The sequence below is a fragment of the Panulirus ornatus genome, chromosome 8 (genome assembly GCF_036320965.1).
Source record: "Panulirus ornatus isolate Po-2019 chromosome 8, ASM3632096v1, whole genome shotgun sequence".
Classification (NCBI taxonomy): Eukaryota; Metazoa; Arthropoda; class Malacostraca; order Decapoda; family Palinuridae; genus Panulirus; species Panulirus ornatus.
The window spans coordinates 47,612,927-47,637,942 of NC_092231.1; positions in this window are offsets into that span (position 1 = coordinate 47,612,927).

A 25,016-nucleotide genomic window follows, 5' to 3' on the forward strand; every position below is an offset into this window, starting at 1 on the left:
TATATATATATATATATATATATATATATATATATATATATGATTATTCATACTAACTGCATTCATCCATTTTCTTTGTCGCTCTTCCACGTATGAAATAGCAACCCAACCCCAGCCGCGACATAACGTTGGGAACAGACAAGAAAGGCCTCATTCTTTCACACTCAGTTTGTAGATGTTATGTGTAATGCACTGTAACCACAGCTCCTTTTCCACATCCAGGCCTCATAAGCTTTCCCTTGGTTACTCTGGACGCTTCACATGCCCTGGTTCGATCCATTGACAACATGTCGACCCTGGTACACCATATTGTTCCAATTCATACTATTCCTTGCACACCCTTCTCCCTCCTGTATGTCTAGGCTCCGATCGCTCTAATATTTTTTTCACTCTATCCTTCCACCTCCAATTTAGTCTCTCGCCTCTCCTCCTTCCCTTCATCTTTGACATATATATTCTCTTTGTCAATCTTTCCTCAATCATTTTCTCCATGTGACAAAATCATTTCCACACACCCTTTTCTGCTTTCTCAACAACACTCTTTTCATTACCACACATCTCTTTTACCCTTTTTTTCCTTAATCGATTAAACCACCTCATGCCATATATTGCCCTCAAACATCTCATTTCTAACACATCCACCCCTCTCCGCACAACTCTATCTATAGCCCATTCCTCACAATCGTACAACATTTTTTGAGCCAGCATTCCTTCAGCCATACACATTTTTGCTCTCCCAGATAACGTTTTCGCCTTCAATACATTCTTCAACGCTCCCAGAACTTTCGCCCCTTTTCCCACACTGTGACTCACTTCTGCTTCCATGGTTCCTTCCACTGCTAAGTCTACTCCCAGATATCTAAATCACTTTACTTCCTCAAGTTTTTCTCCATTCATACTCTCCTCCCAGTTAACTTGTCCCTCAACCCTATGCTTATTCTCATTTACTCTCAACTTTCTTCTTTCACACACTTTACCAAACTCAGTCACCAACTTCTGTATTTTCTCAACCGAATCAGCCACCACCGTAGTATAATCAGTGGACAACAAGTGACTCACTTCCCTAATCTTCTCATGCACAAAAGACCATGTACTTGCCCCTCTCTCCAAAACTCTTGGATTCCCCTCCCTAACAACGCAATATATAAACAAATCAAACAACCATGGAAATATCAAGCACCCTGTCCCAAACCGATATTCACTGGGAACCAATCGCTTTCTTCAATTCCTCCTCGTACACATGCCTTACATCCTTGGTAAGATTTTTCACTGCTTCTAGCAGTTTACCTTCCACAAAGCATCTCCATCAACTCTATTTTCTGTCTCTTCCATGCTCTGTGTAAGTTATTAAGATTATATGATGTGGGATGTAAGTTAATAGAAGCAGTGAAAAGTTTTCATCGTGGGTGTAAGGCATGTTTAGAGTAAGAAGAGAGGAAAGTGATTGGTTCCCATTTGAATGTTGGTTTGCAGCAGGGGCGCGTGATGTTTCCTTGCTTGTTTGATTTGTTTGTAGATGGGGTTGTTAGGGAGGTGAGTGCAAGAGTTTTTGATAAAGGGGCAAACATGCAATTTATTCTGGATGTGAGGGCTTGGGAAGTAAGTCAGTTGTGTTTTGCTAATTATACATCGCTGGTAGCTGATTCGGTTGAGAAGCTGCAGAACATGGTGACTGAGTTTGGTAAAGTGTGTGAAAGAAGAAAGCTGAAAGTAAATGTGAACAAGAGCAAGGAAATAAGGTTCAGTATGGTGGAGGGACAAGCCGATTGGGATGTATTTTTGAATGGAGAAACACTGGAGGAAGTGAAGTGTTTTAGATATCTGGGAGTGGATTTGGCAGCGGATGGAACCTTGGAAGTGGAAGTGAGTCACAGGTTAGGGGAGGGATCGAAGCTTCTGGGAGCGTTGAAAAATGTGTGAAAGGCGAGAACGTTATCTCGGAGAGCAAAAATGGGTATGTTTGAGGAATTGTAGTTCCAACAATGTTATATGGTGACGAGGCGTGCGCTATAGATAGGATTGTGCAGAGCAGGGTGTATGTGTTAGAAATGAAATGTTTGAGGACAATATGTGGTGTTTGGTGGTTTGATCGAGTAATTATCAAAAGGGTTAGAGATATATGTGGTAATAAAAAGAGTGTAGTTGAGAGAGCAGAAGAGGGTGTATCGAAACTATTTGGTCACATGGGGAGAATGGGTGAGGAAAGATTGAGAAAGAGGATATATGTGTAAGAGGTGAAGGAACGAGGAGAAGTGGGAGACCAAATAGGAGGTGGAAAGATTGAGTGAAAAAGAATCTGAGCGATCGAGGCCTGAACATACAGGAGGAGGAAAGGCATGCAAGGAATAGAGCGAATTGGGACGATGTGTTATAACGGGGTCGACGTGCTGTCACTGGATTGTAGAAGGAAATTTGAAGCGTCTGGGTTATACCACGGAAAGGTTTAAGGGGCGGAATGTGAAAAGGGAGCCGTGGTTTCGGTGCAATACACAAAACAGATATAGACTGAGTGTGAACGAGTGTTGCCTTTGTGCACGCGCTGGGGGAGGGGGGATGCCATTTCACATGTGGCAGGGTGGCGACGGGAATGGGTGAAGGTAGTAAGTATGAATATGTACATGTGTATATATGTATATGTATGTATTCGTTGAAATGTATAAGTACGTGTATTTGCGTGTGGGCGTGTATATATATATAAATGTGTGTGTGGGTGGGTTGGGCCATTCTTTCGAGTGTTTCCTTGCGCTATATATTCCCTAGTTCGTGGACATACTGCCAACAACAAGAATCGACCCTTTGCGTTCTTCCCTAAGCGGGTCTTCGATACTTTACGGTTAGGAACGATAACCACTACACAACGAGAGTATAGATCATTTCATAGTATACAAATATTAACTACAACTGAAATATTGTTTACGAACGTATAAGTTTTTCTTTTCAGTATGTCGATGGCAAATTAAGAGTTACAAATCCTGTAACATCCACCGTTATTGTTACTAATGACAAATAACCGAACGGTCAGAAGGAATTGATACTGTCAATTGTGATTATTCGGGAAGGTTAATGAGGCAATGATCAGTATCATATTCATTATGTTTTGGATATACGAAGACTGTCAAGAAATTACGCTGCTATCATGAGAGTTGGAATACAGAGAAAATGGTAGATAATGCTCCTCTGAAAAAGACTTGGCCCAGATGGATAATTGTGTGGATAAGATTTTGACCAGACAGAGATCTGTATGGATGAAACTTGGAGCAGATGAATTGCAGTATGGATCAGACTTGGACCAGGTGGAGAGTGGCATGTGTGAGACTTGTACCAGAGGGAGAGCGGCATGGATAAGACTTGTTACAGGTGGAGTGTGGTATGAAAATGACTTGGACCAGATGGAGAGTGGTATGAATAAGAGGGAACATAATGTAAAGTTAAATACTAGAATCGAAATGTAAGAAAAAGACCGAATTAGTATTGCAAGGATATAAGAGGGAAACATTGAGCTACTGGGCTTGCACAGTGATACCCCTTGTCTAATCAGAAATAACTTTTTGTCTACTTCACTTGTACATAAGGAACACAACAGTCAGATAACACTTAGATAAAAATTTAGCATATATCTTACACAAGAATTCAGTTATCACTCTCGTCAATATTTGGTTTCACTTCAGGTTTGTGCTGGTAATACCTTCTCTACATTACCTGAAGTCGTTCACAGCCACGTACAACGGGAAAAGGACAGAACAGGTGGTGGCAGCCGTAAAGGTAACATACATACATGTATTGTTACTCATGAACTTTGAGAAACGTATGGTCAACTTATGGTTGAGAGAGCAGAATATGGTGTTTTGAAATAGTTTGTTCATATGGATAGAATGAGTGAGAAAAGATTGACCAAGAGGATATATGTGTCAGAGGTGGAGGGAACGACGAGAAGTGGGAGATCAGAATGGGAGGTGGAAAGATGGGTGAAAAAGATTTTGAGTGATCAGGGCCTGAACATGCAGGAGGGTGAAAGTTGTGCAAGGAATAGAGTGAGTTGGAGCGATGTGGTATACCGGGGTCGATGTGCTGTCAATGGATTGAACCAGGGCAAGTGAAGCGTCTGGGGTAAACCATGGAAAGTTCTGTGGGCCCTGCATGTGGAAAGAGAGCTGTGGTTTCGGTGCATTATATATGACAACTAGAGACTGAGTGTGAACGAATCTGGACTTTCATGTCTTTTCCTAGAGCTACCTTGCGCACATACGGGAGGAGGGGCTGTTATTTCATGTTTGGTGGCGAGGTGGCGAAGGGAATAAATATAGGCAGACAGTATGAATTATGTACATGTGTATATATGTATATGTCTGTATGTGCATATATATGTATAGTTTGAGATATATAGGTATGTATATTTCAGTGTGTGGACGTGTGTGTATATACATGTGTATGTGGGTGTGTTGGGCCATTCTTTCGTCTGTTTCCTTATGCTAAGTCACTAACGCGGAAGACAACGACAAAGTAGAATAAATGATATATATATATATATATATATATATATTTTTTTTTTTTTTTTTTTATACTTTGTCGCTGTCTCCCGCGTTTGCGAGGTAGCGCAAGGAAACAGACGAAAGAAATGGCCCAACCCCCCCCCCCCCATACACATGTACATACACACGTCCACACACGCAAATATACATACCTACACAGCTTTCCATGGTTTACCCCAGACGCTTCACATGCCTTGCTTCAATCCACTGACAGCACGTCAACCCCTGTATACCACATGACTCCAATTCACTCTATTTCTTGCCCTCCTTTCACCCTCCTGCATGTTCAGGCCCCGATCACACAAAATCTTTTTCACTCCATCTTTCCACCTCCAATTTGGTCTCCCTATTCTCCTCGTTCCCTCCACCTCCGACACATATATCCTCTTGGTCAATCTCTCCTCACTCATTCTCTCCATGTGCCCAAACCATTTCAAAACACCCTCTTCTGCTCTCTCAACCACGCTCTTTTTATTTCCACACATCTCTCTTACCCTTACGTTACTTACTCGATCAAACCACCTCACACCACACATTGTCCTCAAACATCTCATTTCCAGCACATCCATCCTCCTGCGCACATCTCTATCCATAGCCCACGCCTCGCAACCATACAACATTGTTGGAACCACTATTCCCTCAAACATACCCATTTTTGCTTTCCGAGATAATGTTCTCGACTTCCACACATTTTTCAAGGCTCCCAAAATTTTCGCCCCCTCCCCCACCCTATGATCCACTTCCGCTTCCATGGTTCCATCCGCTGACAGATCCACTCCCAGATATCTAAAACACTTCACTTCCTCCAGTTTTTCTCCATTCAAACTCACCTCCCAATTGACTTGACCCTCACCCCTACTGTACCTAATAACCTTGCTCTTATTCACATTTACTCTCAACTTTCTTCTTCCACACACTTTACCAAACTCAGTCACCAGCTTCTGCAGTTTCTCACATGAATCAGCCACCAGCGCTGTATCATCAGCGAACAACAACTGACTCACTTCCCAAGCTCTCTCATCCCCAACAGACTTCATACTTGCCCCTCTTTCCAGGACTCTTGCATTTACCTCCCTTACAACCCCATCCATAAACAAATTAAACAACCATGGAGACATCACACACCCCTGCCGCAAACCTACATTCACTGAGAACCAATCACTTTCCTCTCTTCCTACACGTACACATGCCTTACATCCTCGATAAAAACTTTTCACTGCTTCTAACAACTTGCCTCCCACACCATATATTCTTAATACCTTCCACAGAGCATCTCTATGAACTCTATCATATGCCTTCTCCAGATCCATAAATGCTACATACAAATCCATTTGCTTTTCTAAGTATTTCTCACATACATTCTTCAAAGCAAACACCTGATCCACACATCCTCTACCACTTCTGAAACCGCACTGCTCTTCCCCAATCTGATGCTCTGTACATGCCTTCACCCTCTCAATCAATACCCTCCCATATAATTTACCAGGAATACTCAACAAACTTATACCTCTGTAATTTGAGCACTCACTCTTATCCCCTTTGCCTTTGTACAATGGCACTATGCACGCATTCCGCCAATCCTCAGGCACCTCACCATGAGTCATACATACATTAAATAACCTTACCAACCAGTCAACAATACAGTCACCCCCTTTCTTAATAAATTCCACTGCAATACCATCCAAACCTGCTGCCTTGCCGGCTTTCATCTTCCGCAAAGCTTTTACTACCTCTTCTCTGTTTACCAAATCATTTTCCCTAACCCTCTCACTTTGCACACCACCTCGACCAAAACACCCTATATCTGCCACTCTGTCATCAGACACATTCAACAAACCTTCAAAATACTCATTCCATCTCCTCACATCACCGCTACTTGTTATCACCTCCCCATTTACGCCCTTCACTGAAGTTCCCATTTGCTCCCTTGTCTTACGCACCCTATTTACCTCCTTCCAGAACATCTTTTTATTCTCCCTAAAATTTACTGATAGTCTCTCACCCCAACTCTCATTTGCCCTTTTTTTCACCTATTGCACCTTTCTCTTGACCTCCTGTCTCTTTCTTTTATACTTCTCCCACTCAATTGCATTTTTTCCCTGCAAAAATCGTCCAAATGCCTCTCTCTTCTCTTTCACTAATACTCTTACTTCTTCATCCCACCACTCACTACCCTTTCTAAACAGCCCACCTCCCACTCTTCTCATGCCACAAGCATCTTTTGCGCAATCCATCACTGATTCCCTAAATACATCCCATTCCTCCCCCACTCCCCTTACTTCCATTGTTCTCACCTTTTTCCATTCTGTACACAGTCTCTCCTGGTACTTCCCCACACAGGTCTCCTTCCCAAGCTCACTTACTCTCACCACCTTCTTCACCCCAACATTCACTCCTCTTTTCTGAAAACCCATACTAATCTTCACCTTAGCCTCCACAAGATAATGATCAGACATCCCTCCAGTTGCACCTCTCAGCACATTAACATCCAAAAGTCTCTCTTTCGCACGCCTGTCAATTAACACGTAATCCAATAACGCTCTCTGGCCATCTCTCCTACTTACATAAGTATACTTATGTATATCTCGCTTTTTAAACCAGGTATTCCCAATCATCAGTCCTTTTTCAGCACATAAATCTACAAGCTCTTCACCATTTCCATTTACAACACTGAACACCCCATGCATACCAATTATTCCCTCAACTGCCACATTACTCACCTTTGCATTCAAATCACCCATCACTATAACCCGGTCTCGTGCATCAAAACCGCTAACACACTCATTTAGCTGCTCCCAAAACACTTGCCTCTCATGATCTTTCTTCTCATGCCCAGGTGCATATGCACCAATAATCACCCACCTCTCTCCATCAACTTTCAATTTTACCCATATTAATCGAGAATTTACTTTCTTACATTCTATCACATACTCCCACAACTCCTGTTTCAGGAGTATTGCTACTCCTTCCCTTGCTCTTGTCCTCTCACTAACCCCTAACTTCACTCCCCAGACATTTCCATATATAACTGGGGATAGGGGAGAAAGAATACTTCCCACGCATTCCTCACGTGTCGTAAAAGGAGACTAAAGGGGACGGGAGCGGGGACTGGAAACCCTTCCCTCCTTGTACTTTCACTTTCTAAAAGGGGAAACAGAAGAAGGAGTAACGGGGGGAGTGCTCATCCACCTCGAAGGCTCAAACTGGGGTGTCTAAATGTGTGTGTAACCAAGATGAGAAAAAAGGAGAGATAGGTAGTAAGTTTCAGGAAAGGAACCTAGATGTTTTGGTTCTAAGTGAAACGAATCTCAAGGATAAAGGAGAAGAGTAGTTTGGGAAGGTCTTGGGAGTAAATTCAGGGTTTAGTGAGAGGACAAGAGGAAGGGAAGGAGTAGTACTACTCCTGAAACAAGAGTAGTGGGAGTATGTGATAGAGTGTAAGAAAGTAAACTCTAGATTTATATAGGTAAAACTGAAAGTGGATGGAAAGAGATGAGTGATTACTGTTGCATATGTACCTGGGCATGAGAAGAAAGATCATGAGAGGCAAGTATTTTGGGAGCAGATGAGTGAGTGTGTTAGTAGTTTTGATGCACGAGACAGGGTTATAGTGATGGGTGATTTGAATGCAAAGGTAAGAAATGTTGCAGTAAAAGGAATAAATGGTGTACATGGGGTGTTCAGTGTTGTAAATTGAAACGGTAAAGAGCTTGTAGATATATATGCTGAAAAAGCACTGGTGATTAGGAATACCTGGTTTAAAAAGAGAGATATACATAAGTATATGTAGGTAAGTAGGAGAGATGGTCAGAGAGCGTTATTGGATTGCGTGTTAACTGATAGGCGCGTGAAAGAGAGACTTTTGGATGTTAATGTGCTGAGAAGTGCAACTGGAATGATATCTGATCATTATCTTGTGGAGGCGAGAGTGAAGATTTGTAGGGATTTTCAGAAAAGAAGAGAGAATGTTGGGGTGAAGAGAGTGGTGAGAGTAGGTGAACTTAGGAAGGAGACTTAAGTGAGGAAGTACCAGGAGACACTGATAAGAGAATGGAAAAAGGTGAGAAAAAAGGAGGTAAGGGGAGTGGGGAGGAATGGGATGTATTTAGGAGAGCAGTGATAGCTTGCACAAAAGATGATTGTGACATGAGAAGAGTGGGATGTGGGCAGACTAAAAAGGGTAGTGAGTGGCGGGATGAAGAAATAAGATTATTAGTGAAAGAGAAGAGAGAGGAATCTCGACGATATTTGCAGGGAAATAATGCAAATGAGTGAGATATTTATAAAAGAAAGAGGCAGGAGGTCAAGAGAAAGGTGCAAAAGTTGAGAAAGAGGGCAAATGAGAGTTGGGGTGAGAGAGTATCATTAAATTTTTGGAAGGAGGTAAATAAAGTGCGTAAGACAATGGAACAAATCAGAACTTCAGTGAAGGGGGCTAATGGGGAGGTGATAACAAGTAGTGGTGATGTGAGAAGGAGATGGAGTAAGCATTTTGAAGGTTTGTTGAATGTCTTTGATGATAGAGTGGCAGATATAGGGTGTTTTGGTCGAGGTGGTGTGCAAAGTAAGAGGGTTAGGGAGAGTGATGTGGTAAACAGAGAAGAGGTATTAAAAGCTTTGCGGAAGATGAGAGTGGCGGGTTTAGATGGTATTGCAGTGGAATCTATTAGAAAAGGGGGTGACGGTATATATATATATATATATATATATATATATATATATATATATTTTTTTTTTTTTTTTTGGGGGGGGGGGGGGGGAATATCTTGGGAGTAAACTCAGGGGTTAGTCTGAAACAGGAGTTGTGGGAGTATGTGGTAGAATGTAAGAAAGTTAATTCTAGATTAATATGGGTAAATCTGAAAGTTGGTGGAGAGAGATGGGTGATTATTGGTGCATATGCACCTGGGCATGAGAAGAAAGATCATGAGAGGCAAGTGTTTCGGAAGCAGCTGAATGAGTGTGTTAGTGGTTTTGATGCACAAGACCGGGTTATAGTATTGGGTGATTTGAATGCAAAGGTGACTAATGTGGCAGTTGAGGGAATAATTGGTATACATGGGGTGTTCAGTGTTGTAAATGGAAATGGTGAAGAGCTTGTAGATTTATGTGCTGAAAAAGGACTGGTGAATGTGATTACCTGGTTTAAAAAGCGAGATATACATAAGATAAGATGGCCAGAGAGCGTTATTGGATTACGTGTTAATTGATAGGCGCGCGAAAGAGAGACTTTTGGATGTAAATGTGCTGAGAGGTGCAACTGGGGGGATGTCTGATCATTATCTTCTGGAGGCAAAGGTGAAGATTTGTAGAGGTTTTTAGAAAAGAAGAGAGAATGTTGGGGTGAAGAAGGTGGTGAGAGTAAGTGAGCTTGGGAAGGAGACTTGTGTGAGTAAGTACCAGGAGAGACTGAGTACAGAATGGAAAAAGGTAAGAACAAAGGAGGTAAATGGTGTGGGGGAGGAATGGGATATATTTAGGGAAGCAGTGATGGCTTGCGAAAAAGATGCTTGTGGCATGAGAAGCGTGGGAGGTAGGTTGATTAGAAAGGGTAGTGAGTAGTGGGATGATGAAGTAAGATTATTAGTGAAAGAGAAGAGAGAGGCATTTGGACGATTTTTCCCGTGAAAAAATGAAAATGAGTGTGAGATGTATAAAAGAAAGAGGCGGAAGGTCAAGAGAGAGGTGCAAGAGGTGAAAAAGAGGGCAAATGAGAGTTGGGGTGAGAGAGTATCATTAAATTTTAGGGAGAATAAAAAGATGTTCTCGAAGGAGGTAAATAAAGTGCCTAAGACAAGGGAACAAATAGAAACTTCAGTGAAGGGGGCTAATGGGGAGGTGATAACAAGTAGTGGTGATGTGAGAAGGAGTTGGAGTGAGTATTTTGAAGGTTTGTTGAATGTGTCTGATGATAGAGTGGTGTTTAGATATATGGTGTTTTGGTCGGGGTGGTGTGTTAAGTGAGAGGGTTAGGGAAAATGATTTGGTAAACAGAGAAGAGGTAGTAAAACCTTTGCAAATGATAAAAGCCAGCAAGGCAGTAGGTTTGGATGGTATTGCAGTGGAATTTATTAAAAAAGGGGGTGACTGTATTGTTGATTGGTTTTTAAGGTTATTTAATGTAAGTATGATTCATGGTGAGGTGCCTGAGGATTGGCGGAATGCGTGCATAGTGCCATTGTGCAAAGGCAAAGGGGTTAAGAGTGAGTGCCCAAATTACAGAGGAATAAGTTTGTTGAGTATTCCTGGTAAATTGTATAGGAGGGTATTGATTGAGAGGGTGAAGGCATGTACAGAGCATCAGATTGGGGAAGAGCAGTGTGGTTTCAGAAGTAGTAGAGGATATGTGGATCAGGTGTTTGCTTTGAAGAATGTATGTGAGAAATACTTAGAAAAGCAAATGGAATTGTATGTAGCATTTATGGATCTGGAGAAGGCATATGATAGAGTTGATAGAGATGCTCTGTGGAAAGTAGTAAGAATATATGGTGTGGGAGGCAAGTTGTTAGAAGCAGTGAAAAGTTTTTATCGAGGATGTAAGTCATGTGTACGTGTAGGAGGAGAGAAAAGTGATTCGTTCTCAGTGAATGTTGCAACAGGGGTGTGTGATGTCTCCATGGTTGTTTAATTTGTTTATGGATGGGGTTGTTAGGGAGGTGAATGCAAGAGTTTTGGAAAGAGGGGCATGTTTGCAGTCTGTTGGGGATGAGAGAGCTTGGGAAGTGAGTCAGTTGTTGTTCGCTGATGATACAGCGCTGGTGGCTGATTCATGTGGGAAACTGTAGAAGCTGGTGACTGAGTTTGGTAAAGTGTGTGCAAGAAGAAAGTTAAGAGTAAATGTGAATAGGAGCAAGGTTATTAGGAACAGTAGGGTTGAGGTTCAAGTCACCTGGGAGGTAAGTTTGAATGGAAAAAACTGGAGGAAGTAAAGTGTTTTAGATATATGGGAATGGATCTTGCAGCGGATGGAACCATGAAAACGGAAGTGAATCATAGGGTGGGGGAGGGGGCGAAAATTCTGGGAGCTTTGAAGAATGTTTGGAAGTCGAGAACATTATCTCGGAAAGCAAAAATGGCTATGTTTGAAGGAATAGTGGTTCCAACAATGTTGTATGGTTGCGAGGCGTGGGCTATGGATAGAGTTGTGCGCAGGAGGGTGTATGTGCTGGAAATGAGATGTTTGAGGACAATGTGTGGTGTGAGGTGGTTTGATCGAGTAAGTAATGTAAGGGTAAGAGAGATGTGTGGAAATAAAAAGAGCGTGGTTGAGAGAGCAGAAGAGGGTGTTTTGAAATGGTTTGGGAACATGGAGAGAATGAGTGAGGAAAAATTGACAAACAGAATATATGTGTTGGAGGTGGAGGGAACGAGCAGAAGTGGGAGACTAAATTGGAGGTGGAAAGATGGAGTGAAAAAAGATTTTGAGTGATCGGGGACTTAACATGCAGGAGGGTGGAAGGCGGACAAGGAATATAGTGAATTGGATCGATATGGTATACCGGGGTCGACGTGCTTTAAATGGATTGAATCAGGGCATATGAAGCATCTGGGGTAAACAATTAAAGTTGTGTGAGGCCTGGATGTGGAAAGGGAGCTGTGGTATCGGGCATTATTTCATGACAGCTAGAGATTGAGTGTGAACGAATGAGGCCTTTGTTGTCTTTTCCTAGCGCTACCTCGCGCACATGAGGGCGGAGGGGGATGTTTTTCTATGTGTGGTGAGGTGGCGATGTGAATAAATAAAGGCGGACAGTATGAATTATGTACATGTGTATATATGTATATGTCTGTGTGTGTATACATATGTGTACATTGAAATGTACAGGTATGTATATTTGCGTTTGTGGACGTGTGTGTATATACATGTGTATTGGGGTGGGTTGGGCCATAACTTTCGTTTGTTTCCTTGCGCTACCTCGCAAACGCGGGAGACAGCGACAAAGCATAATAATATATATATATATATATATATATATATATATATATATATATATATATATATATATATATTTTTTATTTTTTATTTTCTTTTTATTTTGCTTTGTCGCTGTCTCCCGCGCCTGCGAGGTAGCGCAAGGAAACAGACGAAAGAAATGGCCCAACCCACCCCCACACACATGCACACACACACACGTCCACACACGCAAACATACACACCCACACATCCCAACGTACACACATATATATACACACACAGACACACACATATACACACATGCACACAATTCACACTGTCTGCCCTTATTCACCCTCATCGCCACCTCGCCACACACGGAATAACATCCCCGTCCCCCCTCATGTGCGCGAGGCAGCGCCAGGAAAAGACAACAAAGCCTCCATTCGCTCTCATTCAGTCTCCAGCTGTCATGCAATAATGCACCGTAACCACAGCTCCTTTTCCACATCCAGGCCCCACAGAACTTTCCATGGTTTACCCCAGATGCTTCACATGCCCTGATTCAATCCATTGACAGCACGTCGACCCCGGTATACCACATCGATCCAATTCACTCTATTCCTTGTCCGCCTTTCACCCTCCTGCATGTTCAGGCCCCGATAACTCTAAATCTTTTTCACTCTATCTTTCTACCTCCAATTTGGCCTCCCACTTCTCCTCGTTCCCTACACCTCTGACACATATATCCTCTTTGTCAATCTTTCCTCACTCATTCTCTCCATGTGACCAAACCATTTTAAAACACCCTCTTCTACTCTCTCAACCACACTCTTTTTATTACCGCACTTCTCTCTTACGCTTCTATTGCTTATTTGATCAAATCTCCTCAAAGCATATATTGTCCTCAAACATCTCATTTCCAGCACATCCACCCTCCTCCGCACAGCTCTATCTATAGTCCACGCCTCGCAACCATATAACATTATTGGAACCACTTTTCATTCAAACATACCCATTTCGCTTTCCAAGATAACGTTTTCGACTTCCCTACATCTTTCAACAATCCCAGAAGTTTTGCCCCATACCCAATCCTATGATTCGCTTCCGCTTTCAAGGTTTTATCCGCTGACAAATCCACTCCCAGGTATCTCCAGTTTTTCTCCATTCAAAGCTACCTCCCAATTGACTTGTCCCTCAACCTTATTGTACCTAATAACCTTGCTTTTATTCACTTTTACTCTCATATTTCTTCTTTCACACACTTTTCCAAAGTCAGTAATCAGCTTCTGCACTCTCTCACCCGAATCACCCACCAGCGCTATATCATCAGCGAACAACAACTGACTCACTTCCCAAGCTCTCTTATCCGCAACAGACTGCATATTTCCCCTCTTTCCAAGACTCTTGCATTCACCAACCTAACAACCCCATCAATAAACAAATTAACAACCCTGGAGACATCAAGCACCCTTGCCGCAAAACTGCAATCTATGAGAACCAATCACTTTCTTCTCTTTCTACACGTACACATGCCTTATATCATCAATAAAAACTTTTCACTACTTCTAACAACTTGCCCCCACACCATATATTCTTAATACCTTCCACAGAGCATCTCTATCAACTCTATCATATGCCTTCTCCAGATCCATAAATGCTACATACAAATCCATTTGCTTTTCTAAGTATTTCTCACATACATTCTTCAAAGGAAACACCTGATCCACAAATCCTCTACCATTTCTGAAACCACACTGCTCTTCCCCAATCTGATGCTCTGCACATGCCTTCACCCTCTCAATCAATACCATCCCATGTAATTTCCCAGAAATACTCAATAAACTTATACCTCTGTAATTTGAGCACTCACTATTAGACCACTATATTTGAGCACTCTCTCTCTCTCTCTCTCTCTCTCTCTCTCTCTCTCTCTCTCTCTCTCTATATATATATATATATATATATATATATATATATATATATATATATATATATATATATATCTATATATATATATATATATATATATATATATATATATATATATATATATATATATATATATATATATATATATATATATATATATATATATATATATATATATATATACATATATATATATGTATATATATATATACCTCGCAAACGCGGGAGACAGCGACAAAGTATAATAAAGAAAATGATAATATAATATATATATAAAAAAAAAAAAAATATATATATATATATATATATATATATATATATATATATATATAAATATATATATATATATATATATATATATATATATATATATATATATATATATATAAATATATATATATATATATGTATATATATATATATATATATATATATATATATATATATATATATATATATATATATATATATATATATATATATATATATATATATATATATATATCAATAAGCTTCAATGTCTGAGCTATCTTTTTCTCCAATTTCACTATTTTCTTGTCAAAACACCATGTATGAAAACTATCACTCCAGTAACACACTATAAACATTTACTTCCCCTTTAAAAAGTTCTGGGGAAGTCTGTCTCTATACACTGCGGGAGACTCTACCACCTGGCGAGGTTTGTGTTGCAATGGTTCCCGATTCACAAACGTAGTAGCATCACTGGTGGGCCAAGGTAGTTCCGTTTGCGAAGAAGTTTGCAGGCAGGACATGTGCGGGGAGCCGTGCTGATGGTATATGTGTTACTCCGTCGGTATTTCCCCATTATGATGGTTCTTCTCCTGCTATTTTTTTCCCCACCATCATCGACAAAGTGTTGCATCAATCTTCCGTCCGAGGATGGTTAAATGCAGTGGTTAAATTGATGAGAACTGCTATTGACGTTTGTGTAAATAAATTATACATTTCCTTTTGCCATAGCCAGAGGTTGAACCATTATGTGACGTGCTTTTTTTTCATTCATTTCAAGCTAGAAGTTGCAGTTTTCTAAATTGTTTCTTACATTTTTCATTTGTATATATATGTATGTGTGTGTGTGTGTATATGTGCGTATGTATGTGTATGTGTTTGTATGTATATATGTATATATATATGTATATTATCCCTGGGGATAGGGGTGAAAGAATACTTCCCACGTATTCCTCGCGTGTCGTAGAAAGCGACTAGAGGGGACGGGAGCGGGGGGCCAGAAATCCTCCCCTCCTTGTATTAACTTTCTAAAATGGGAAACAGAAGGAGTCACGCGGGGAGTGCTCATCCTCCTCGAAGGCTCAGAGTGGGGTGCCTAAATGTGTGTGGATGTAACCAAGATGTGAAAAAAGGAGAGATAGGTAGTATGTTTGAGGAAAGGAACCTGGATGTTTTGGCTCTGAGTGAAACGAAGCTCAAGGGTAAAGGGGAAGAGTGGTTTGGGAATGTCTGGGGAGTAAAGTCAGGGGTTAGTGAGAGGACAAGAGCAAGGGAAGGAGTAGCAATACTCCTGAAACAGGAGTTGTGGGAGTATGTGTTAGAATGTAAGAAAGTAAATTCTCGATTAATATGGGTAAAACTGAAAGTTGATGGAGAGAGGTGGGTGATTATTGGTGCATATGCACCTGGGCATGAGAAGAAAGATCATGAGAGGCAAGTGTTTTGGGAGCAGCTGAATGAGTATGTTAGTGGTTTTGATGCACGAGACCGGGTTATAGTGATGGGTGATTTAAATGGAAAGGTGAGTAATGTGGCAGATGAGGGAATAATTGGTATACATGGGGTGTTCAGTGTTGTAAATGGAAATGGTGAAGAGCTTGTAGATTTATGTGCTGAAAAAGGACTGATGATTGGGAATACCTGGTTTAAAAAGCGAGATATACATAAGTATACTTATGTATGTAGGAGAGATTGCCAGAGAGCGTTATTGGATTACGTGTTAATTGACAGGCGTGCGAAAGAGAGACTTTTGGATGTTAATGTGCTCAGAGGTGCAACTGGAGGGATGTCTGATCATTATCTTGTGGAGGCTAAGGTGAAGATTTGTATGGGTTTTCAGAAAAGAAGAGTGAATGTTGGGGTGAAGAGGGTGGTGAGAGTAAGTGAGCTTGAGAAGGAGACCTGTGTGAGGAAGTACCAGGAGAGACTGAGTACAGAATGGAAAAAGGTGAGAACAATGGAAGTAAGGGGAGTGGGGGAGGAATGGGATGTATTTAGGGAATCAGTGATGGATTGCGCAAAAGATGCTTGTGGCATGAGAAGAGTGGGAGGTGGGTTGGTTAGAAAGGGTAGTGAGTGGTGGGATGAAGAAGTAAGAGTATTAGTGAAAGAGAAGAGAGAGGCATTTGGACGATTTTTGCAGGGAAAAAATGCAATTGAGTGGGAGATGTATAAAAGAAAGAGACAGGAGGTCAAGAGAAAGGTGCAAGAGGTGAAAAAAAGGGCAAATGAGAGTTGGGGTGAGAGAGTATCATTAAATTTTAGGGAGAATAAAAAGATGTTCTGGAAGGAGGTAAATAAAGTGCGTAAGACAAGGGAGCAAATGGGAACTTCAGTGAAGGGCGCAAATGGGGAGGTGATAACAAGTAGTGGTGATGTGAGAAGGAGATGGAGTGAGTATTTTGAAGGTTTGTTGAATGTGTTTGATGATAGAGTGGCAGATATAGGGTGTTTTGGTCGAGGTGGTGTGCAAAGTGAGAGGGTTAGGGAAAATGATTTGGTAAACAGAGAAGAGGTAGTGAAAGCTTTGCGGAAGATGAAAGCCGGCAAGGCAGCAGGTTTGGATGGTATTGCAGTGGAATTTATTAAAAAAGGGGGTGACTGTATTGTTGACTGGTTGGTAAGGTTATTTAATGTATGTATGACTCATGGTGAGGTGCCTGAGGATTGGCGGAATGCGTGCATAGTGCCATTGTACAAAGGCAAAGGGGATAAGAGTGAGTGCTCAAATTACAGAGGTATAAGTTTGTTGAGTATTCCTGGTAAATTATATGGGAGGGTATTGATTGAGAGGGTGAAGGCATGTACAGAGCATCAGATTGGGGAAGAGCAGTGTGGTTTCAGAAGTGGTAGAGGATGTGTGGATCAGGTGTTTGCTTTGAAGAATGTATGTGAGAAATACTTAGAAAAGCAAATGGATTTGTATGTAGCATCTATGGATCTGGAGAAGGCATATGATAGAGTTGATAGAGATGCTCTGTGGAAGGTATTAAGAATATATGGTGTGGGAGGAAAGTTGTTAGAAGCAGTGAAAAGTTTTTATCGAGGATGTAAGGCATGTGTACGTGTAGGAAGAGAGGAAAGTGATTGGTTCTCAGTGAATGTAGGTTTGCGGCAGGGGTGTGTGATGTCTCCATGGTTGTTTAATTTGTTTATGGATGGGGTTGTTAGGGAGGTAAATGCAAGAGTTTTGGAAAGAGGGGCAAGTATGAAGTCAGTTGGGGATGAGAGAGCTTGGGAAGTGAGTCAGTTGTTGTTCGCTGATGATACAGCGCTGGTGGCTGATTCATGTGAGAAACTGCAGAAGCTGGTGACTGAGTTTGGTAAAGTGTGTGGAAGAAGAAAGTTAAGAGTAAATGTGAATAAGAGCAAGGTTATTAGGTACAGTAGGGTTGAGGGTCAAGTCAATTGGGAGGTGAGTTTGAATGGAGAAAAACTGGAGGAAGTGAAGTGTTTTAGATATCTGGGAGTGGATCTGGCAGCGGATGGAACCATGGAAGCGGAAGTGGATCATAGGGTGGGGGAGGGGGCGAAAATTCTGGGAGCCTTGAAGAATGTGTGGAAGTCGAGAACATTATCTCGGAAAGCAAAAATGGGTATGTTTGAAGGAATAGTGGTTCCAACAATGTTGTATGGTTGCGAGGCGTGGGCTATGGATAGAGTTGTGCGCAGGAGGATGGATGTGCTGGAAATGAGATGTTTGAGGACAATGTGTGGTGTGAGGTGGTTTGATCGAGTGAGTAACGTAAGGGTAAGAGAGATGTGTGGAAATAAAAAGAGCGTGGTTGAGAGAGCAGAAGAGGGTGTTTTGAAGTGGTTTGGGCACATGGAGAGAATGAGTGAGGAAAGATTGACCAAGAGGATATATGTGTCGGAGGTGGAGGGAACGAGGAGAAGAGGGAGACCAAATTGGAGGTGGAAAGATGGAGTGAAAAAGATTTTGTGTGATCGGGGCCTGAACATGCAGGAGGGTGAAAGTAGGGCAAGGAATAGAGTGAATTGGAGCGATGTGGTATACCGGGGTTGACGTGCTGTCACTGGATTGAATCAAGGCATGTGAAGCGTCTGGGGTAAACCATGGAAAGCTGTGTAGGTATGTATATTTGCGTGTGTGGACGTATGTATATACATGTGTATGGGGGGGGGGGTTGGGCCATTTCTTTCGTCTGTTTCCTTGCGCTACCTCGCAAACGCGGGAGACAGCGACAAAGTATAATAAATAAAAAAAATAATATATATATCAGATTGGGGAGGAGGAGTGTGGTTTCAGAAGTGCTAGATGTGCTAGGTGTTTGCTTCGAAGAATGGGTATGAGAAATACTTTGAAAAACATGGATTTGCTTGTAGTATTTATGTATCTGGAGAAGGCACATAATAGGGTTGATTGAGATGCTTTTTGGAATGCCTTAAAAGTATATTGTGTGGGAGTTAAGTTGCTGGAAGGAATGAGTAGTTTTTGTCGAGGATGTACAGCATGTGTACAAGTAGGAAGTAGGTATGTATATGTGCGTGTGTGGACGTATGTATATACATGTGTATGGGGGGGGTTGGGCCATTTCTTTCGTCTGTTTCCTTGCGCTACCTCGCAAACGCGGGAGACAGCGACAAAGTATAATAAATAAAAAAAATAATATATATATCAGATTGGGGAGGAGGAGTGTGGTTTCAGAAGTGCTAGATGTGCTAGGTGTTTGCTTCGAAGAATGGGTATGAGAAATACTTTGAAAAACATGGATTTGCTTGTAGTATTTATGTATCTGGAGAAGGCACATGATAGGGTTGATAGAGATGCTTTTTGGAAGGCCTTAAAAGTATATTGTGTGGGAGTTAAGTTGCTGGAAGGAATGAGTAGTTTTTGTCGAGGATGTACAGCATGTGTACAAGTAGGAAGAGAGGAGAGTGATTGGTTTCCAGTGATGGTCGGTCTGCAGCAGGGGTGTGTGATGGTTTTTCATTTTGTTTCTGGATGGGGTGGTTGGGGAGATGAATGCGGGAGTTTTAGAAAGAGGAGCGAGTATGCAGTCTGTTGCGGATGAGAAGGCCTGGGATGTGAGTCAGCTGTTGTTTGCTGATGATGCAGCTCTGGTGGCTGTTTCGTGTGAGTAACTGCAGAAGTTGGTGACAGAGTACAGAAAAGTACGTGAAAGGAGAAAGTTGAGAGTGGATGTGAACAAGAGCAAGGTTATTGGGTTCAGCAGGGTTGAGAGACAAGTCAGTTGGCATGTGGGTTTTAATGGAGGGAAATTGGAAGAAGTGAAGTGCTTTAGATATCTGGGAGCGTTCTTGGCAGTGAATGAAACCATGGAAGTGGCAGTGAGTTATAGGGTGGGGGAGGAAGGTGAGGGTTCTGGGAGTGATGAAGAATGTGTGGAAACAGAGAACGTTTATCTCAGCAAAAATGGGTATGTTTCAAGGAACAAGAGTGCCAACAATATTATATGGTTGCGAGGTGGGGGCTATAGATAGGGTTGCGCGGAGAAAGATGGATGTGTTGGAAGTGAGATGTTTGAGGACAATGTGTGGTGTGAGGTGGTGTTGATTAAGTAATGGGAGGGTGGGAGAGATGTGTGGTAATAAAAAGAGTGTGGTTGAGAGAGCCGAAGAGGGTGTATTGAAATGGTTTGGTCACATGGAGAGAATGAGTGAGGAAAGATTGACAAAGACAATATATGTGTCAGAGGTCGAGGGAATGAGAAATCGGGAGACCAAATTGGGGGTGGAAGGATGGAGTGAAAAAGATTTTGAGTGATCGGGGCCTGAACATGCAGGAGGGTGAAAAGCGCACAAGGAATAGAGTGAATTAGAATAATATGGTATACCGGGGTCGACGTGCTGGATTGAACCAGGGCATGTGAAGCATCTATATATATATGTACATATGGAAAGTTTTGTGGGGCCTGGATGTGGAAAGGGAGCTATGGTTTTGGTGCATTGTACGTGACAACTAGATACTGAGTGTGAACGAATGTGGCCTTTGTTGTCTTTTCCTAGTGCTTCCCCACACGCGTGCGCGGGGGGGTAGGGGGGGTCATGTGTACAGGGTTAGTGATGGGAATGAATATGGGTAGCAAGGATGAATTATGTACATGTGTTTATATGTATATGTCTGTGTATGTATATGTATGTATACGTTGAAATGTATAGGTATATATATGTGCGTGTGTGGGCATTTATGTGTATACATGTGTATGTGGGTGGGTGGGCCATTCTTTCGTCTCTATCCTTGCACTACCTTGCTAAAGCGGGAGAACGACAAAGTATAATAAATGAATATATATATATGTATATATATATATATATATATATATATATATATATATATATATATATATATATATATATATATATATATATATATATATATATATATATGTATATATATATATATATATATATATATATATATATATATATATATATATATATATATATATATATATATATATATATATATATATATATATATATATATATATATATATATATATATATATATATATATATGTATATATATATATATATATATATATATATATATATATATATATATATATATATATATATATATATATATATATATATATATATATATATATATATATGTATATATATATATATATATATATATATATATATATATATATATATATATATATATATATATATATATATATATATATATATATATATATATATACATATATATATATATATATATACATACATATATATATATATATATATATATATATATATATATATATATATATATATATATATATATATATATATATATATCCCTGGGGATAGGGGAGAAAGAATACTTCCCACGTATTCCCTGCGTGTCGTAGAAGGCGACTAAAAGGGAAGGGAGCGGGGGGCTGGAAATCCTCCCCTCTCGTTTGTTTGTTTTTTTTTTTTTTTTTTTTTTCCAAAAGAAGGAACAGAGGAGAGGTCCAGGTGAGGATATTCCCTCAAAGGCCCAGTCCTCTGTTCTTAACGCTACCTCGCTATCGCGGGAAATAGCGAATAGTATGAAAAAAAAAAAAAAAAAAGAATATATATATATATATACATATATATATATATATATATATATATATATATATATATATATATATATATATATATATATATATATATATATATATATATATATCTTATATATATATATATATATATATATATATATATATCTTATATATATATATATATATATATATATATATCTTATATATATATATATATATATAAGTATACTTATGTAAGTAGGAGAGATGGCCAGAGAGCGTTATTGGATTACGTGTTAATTGACAGGCGTGCGAAAGAGAGACTTTTGGATGTTAATGTGCTGAGAGGTGCAACTGGAGGGATTTCTGAACATTATCTTGTGGAGGCTAAGGTGAAGATTTGTATGGATTTTCAGAAAAGAAGAGTGAATGTTGGGGTGAAGAGGGTGGTGAGAGTAAGTGAGCTTTGGAAGGAGACCTGTGTGAGGAAGTACCAGGAGAGACTGAGTACAGAATGGAAAAAGGTGAGAACAATGGAAGTAAGGGGAGTGGGGGAGGAATGGGATGTATTTAGGGAATCAGTGATGGATTGCAAAAAAGATGCTTGTGGCATGAGAAGAGTGGGAGGTGGGTTGATTAGAAAGGGTAGTGAGTGGTGGGATGAAGAAGTAAGAGTATTAGTGAAAGAGAAGAGAGAGGCATTTGGACGATTTTTGCAGGGAAAAAATGCAATTGAGTGGGAGATGTATAAAAGAAAGAGACAGGAGGTCAAGAGAAAGGTGCAAGAGGTGAAAAAAAGGGCAAATAAGAGTTGGGGTGAGAGAGTATCATTAAATTTTAGGGAGAATAAAAAGATGTTCTGGAAGGAGGTAAATAAAGTGCGTAAGACAAGGGAGCAAATGGGAACTTCAGTGAAGGGCGCAAATGGGGAGGTGATAACAAGTAGTAGTGATGTGAGAAGGAGATGGAGTGAGTATTTTGAAGGTTTGTTGAATGTGTTTGATGATAGAGTGGCAGATATAGGGTGTTTTGGTCGAGGTGGTGTGCAAAGTGAGAAGGTTAGGGAAAATGATTTGGTAAACAGAAAAGAGGTAGTGAAAGCTTTGCGGAAGATGAAAGCCGGCAAGGCAGCAGGTTTGGATGGTATTGCAGTGGAATTTATTAAAAAAGGGGGTGACTGTATTGTTGACTGGTTGGTAAGGTTATTTAATGTATGTATGACTCATGGTGAGGTGCCTGAGGATTGGCGGAATGCGTGCATAGTGCCATTGTACAAAGGCAAAGGGGATAAGAGTAAGTGCTCAAATTACAGAGGTATAAGTTTGTTGAGTATTCCTGGCAAATTAAATGGGAGGGTATTGATTGAGAAGGTGAAGGCATGTACAGAGCATCAGATTGGGGAAGAGCAGTGTGGTTTCAGAAGTGGTATAGGATGTGTGGATCAGGTGTTTGCTTTGAAGAATGTATGTGACAAATACTTAGAAAAGCAAATGGATTTGTATGTAGCATTTATGGATCTGGAGAAGACATATGATAGAGTTGATAGAGATGCTCTGTGGAAGGTATTAAGAATATATGGTGTGGGAGGCAAGTTGTTAGAAGCAGTGAAAAGTTTTTATCGAGGATGTAAGGCATGTGTACGTGTAGGAAGAGAGGAAAGTGATTGGTTCTCAGTGAATGTAGGTTTGCGGCAGGGGTGTGTGATGTCTCCATGGTTGTTTAATTTGTTTATGGATGGGGTTGTTAGGGAGGTAAATGCAAGAGTTTTGGAAAGAGGGGTAAGTATGAAGTCTGTTGGGGATGAGAGAGCTTGGGAAGTGAGTCAGTTGTTGTTCGCTGATGATAGAGGGCTGGTGGCTGATTCATGTGAGAAACTGCAGAAGCTGGTGAATGAGTTTGGTAAAGTGTGTGGAAGAAGAAAGTTAAGAGTAAATGTGAATAAGAGCAAGGTTATTAGGTAGAGTAGGGTTGAGGGTCAAGTCAATTGGGAGGTGAGTTTGAATGGAGAAAAACTGGAGGAAGTGAAGTGTTTTAGATATCTGGGAGTTGATCTGGCAGCGGATGGAACAATGGAAGCGGATGTGGATCATAGGGTGGGGGAGGGGGCGAATATTCTGGGGGCCATGAAGAATGTGTGGAAGTCGAGAACATTATCTCGGAAAGCAAAAATGGGTATGTTTGAAGGAATAGTGGTTCCAACAATGTTGTATGGTTGCGAGATGTGGGCTATGGATAGAGTTGTGCGTAGGAGGATGGATGTGCTGGAAATGAGATGTTTGAGGACAATGTGGGGTGTGAGGTGGTTTGATCGAATGAGTAACGTAAGGGTAAGAGAGATGTGTGTAAATAAAAAGAGCGTGGTTGAGAGAGCAGAAGAGGGTGTTTTGAAGTGGTTTGGGCACATGGAGAGAATGAGTGAGGAAAGATTGACCAAGAGGATATATGTGTCAGAGGGGGAGGGAACGAGGAGAAGAGGGAGACCAAATTGGAGGTGGAAAGATGGAGTGAAAAAGATTTTTTGTGATCGGGGCCTGAATATGCAGGAGGGTGAAAGGAGGGCAAGGAATAGAGTGAATTGGAGCGATGTGGTATACCGGGGTTGACGTGCTGTCAGTGGATTGAATCAAGGCATGTGAAGCGTCTGGGGCAAACCATGGAAAGCTGTGTAGGTATGTATATTTGCGTGTGTGGATGTATGTATATACATGTGTATGGGGGGGGTTGGGCCATTTCTTTCGTCTGTTTCCTTGCGCTACCTCGCAAACGCGGGAAACAGCGACAAAGTATAATAATAAATAATATAAATAAAATAGAAATATATATATATATATATATATATATATATATATATATATATATATATATATATATATATATATATATATATATATGTATATATATATATATATATATATATATATATATATATATATATATATATATATATATATATATATATATATATATATATATATATATATATATATATATATATATATATATATATATATATATATATATATATATATATATATATATATATATATATATATATATATATATATATATATATATATATATATATATATATATATATATATATATATATATATATATATATATATATATATATATATATATATATATATATATATATATATATATATATATATATATATATATATATATATATATATATATATATATATATATATATATATATATATATACATATATATATATATATATATATATATATATATATATATATATATATATATATATATATATATATATATATATATATATATATATATATATATATATATATATATATATATATATATATATATATATATATATATATGTACATATGTATATGGGCAAATGAGAGTTGGGGTG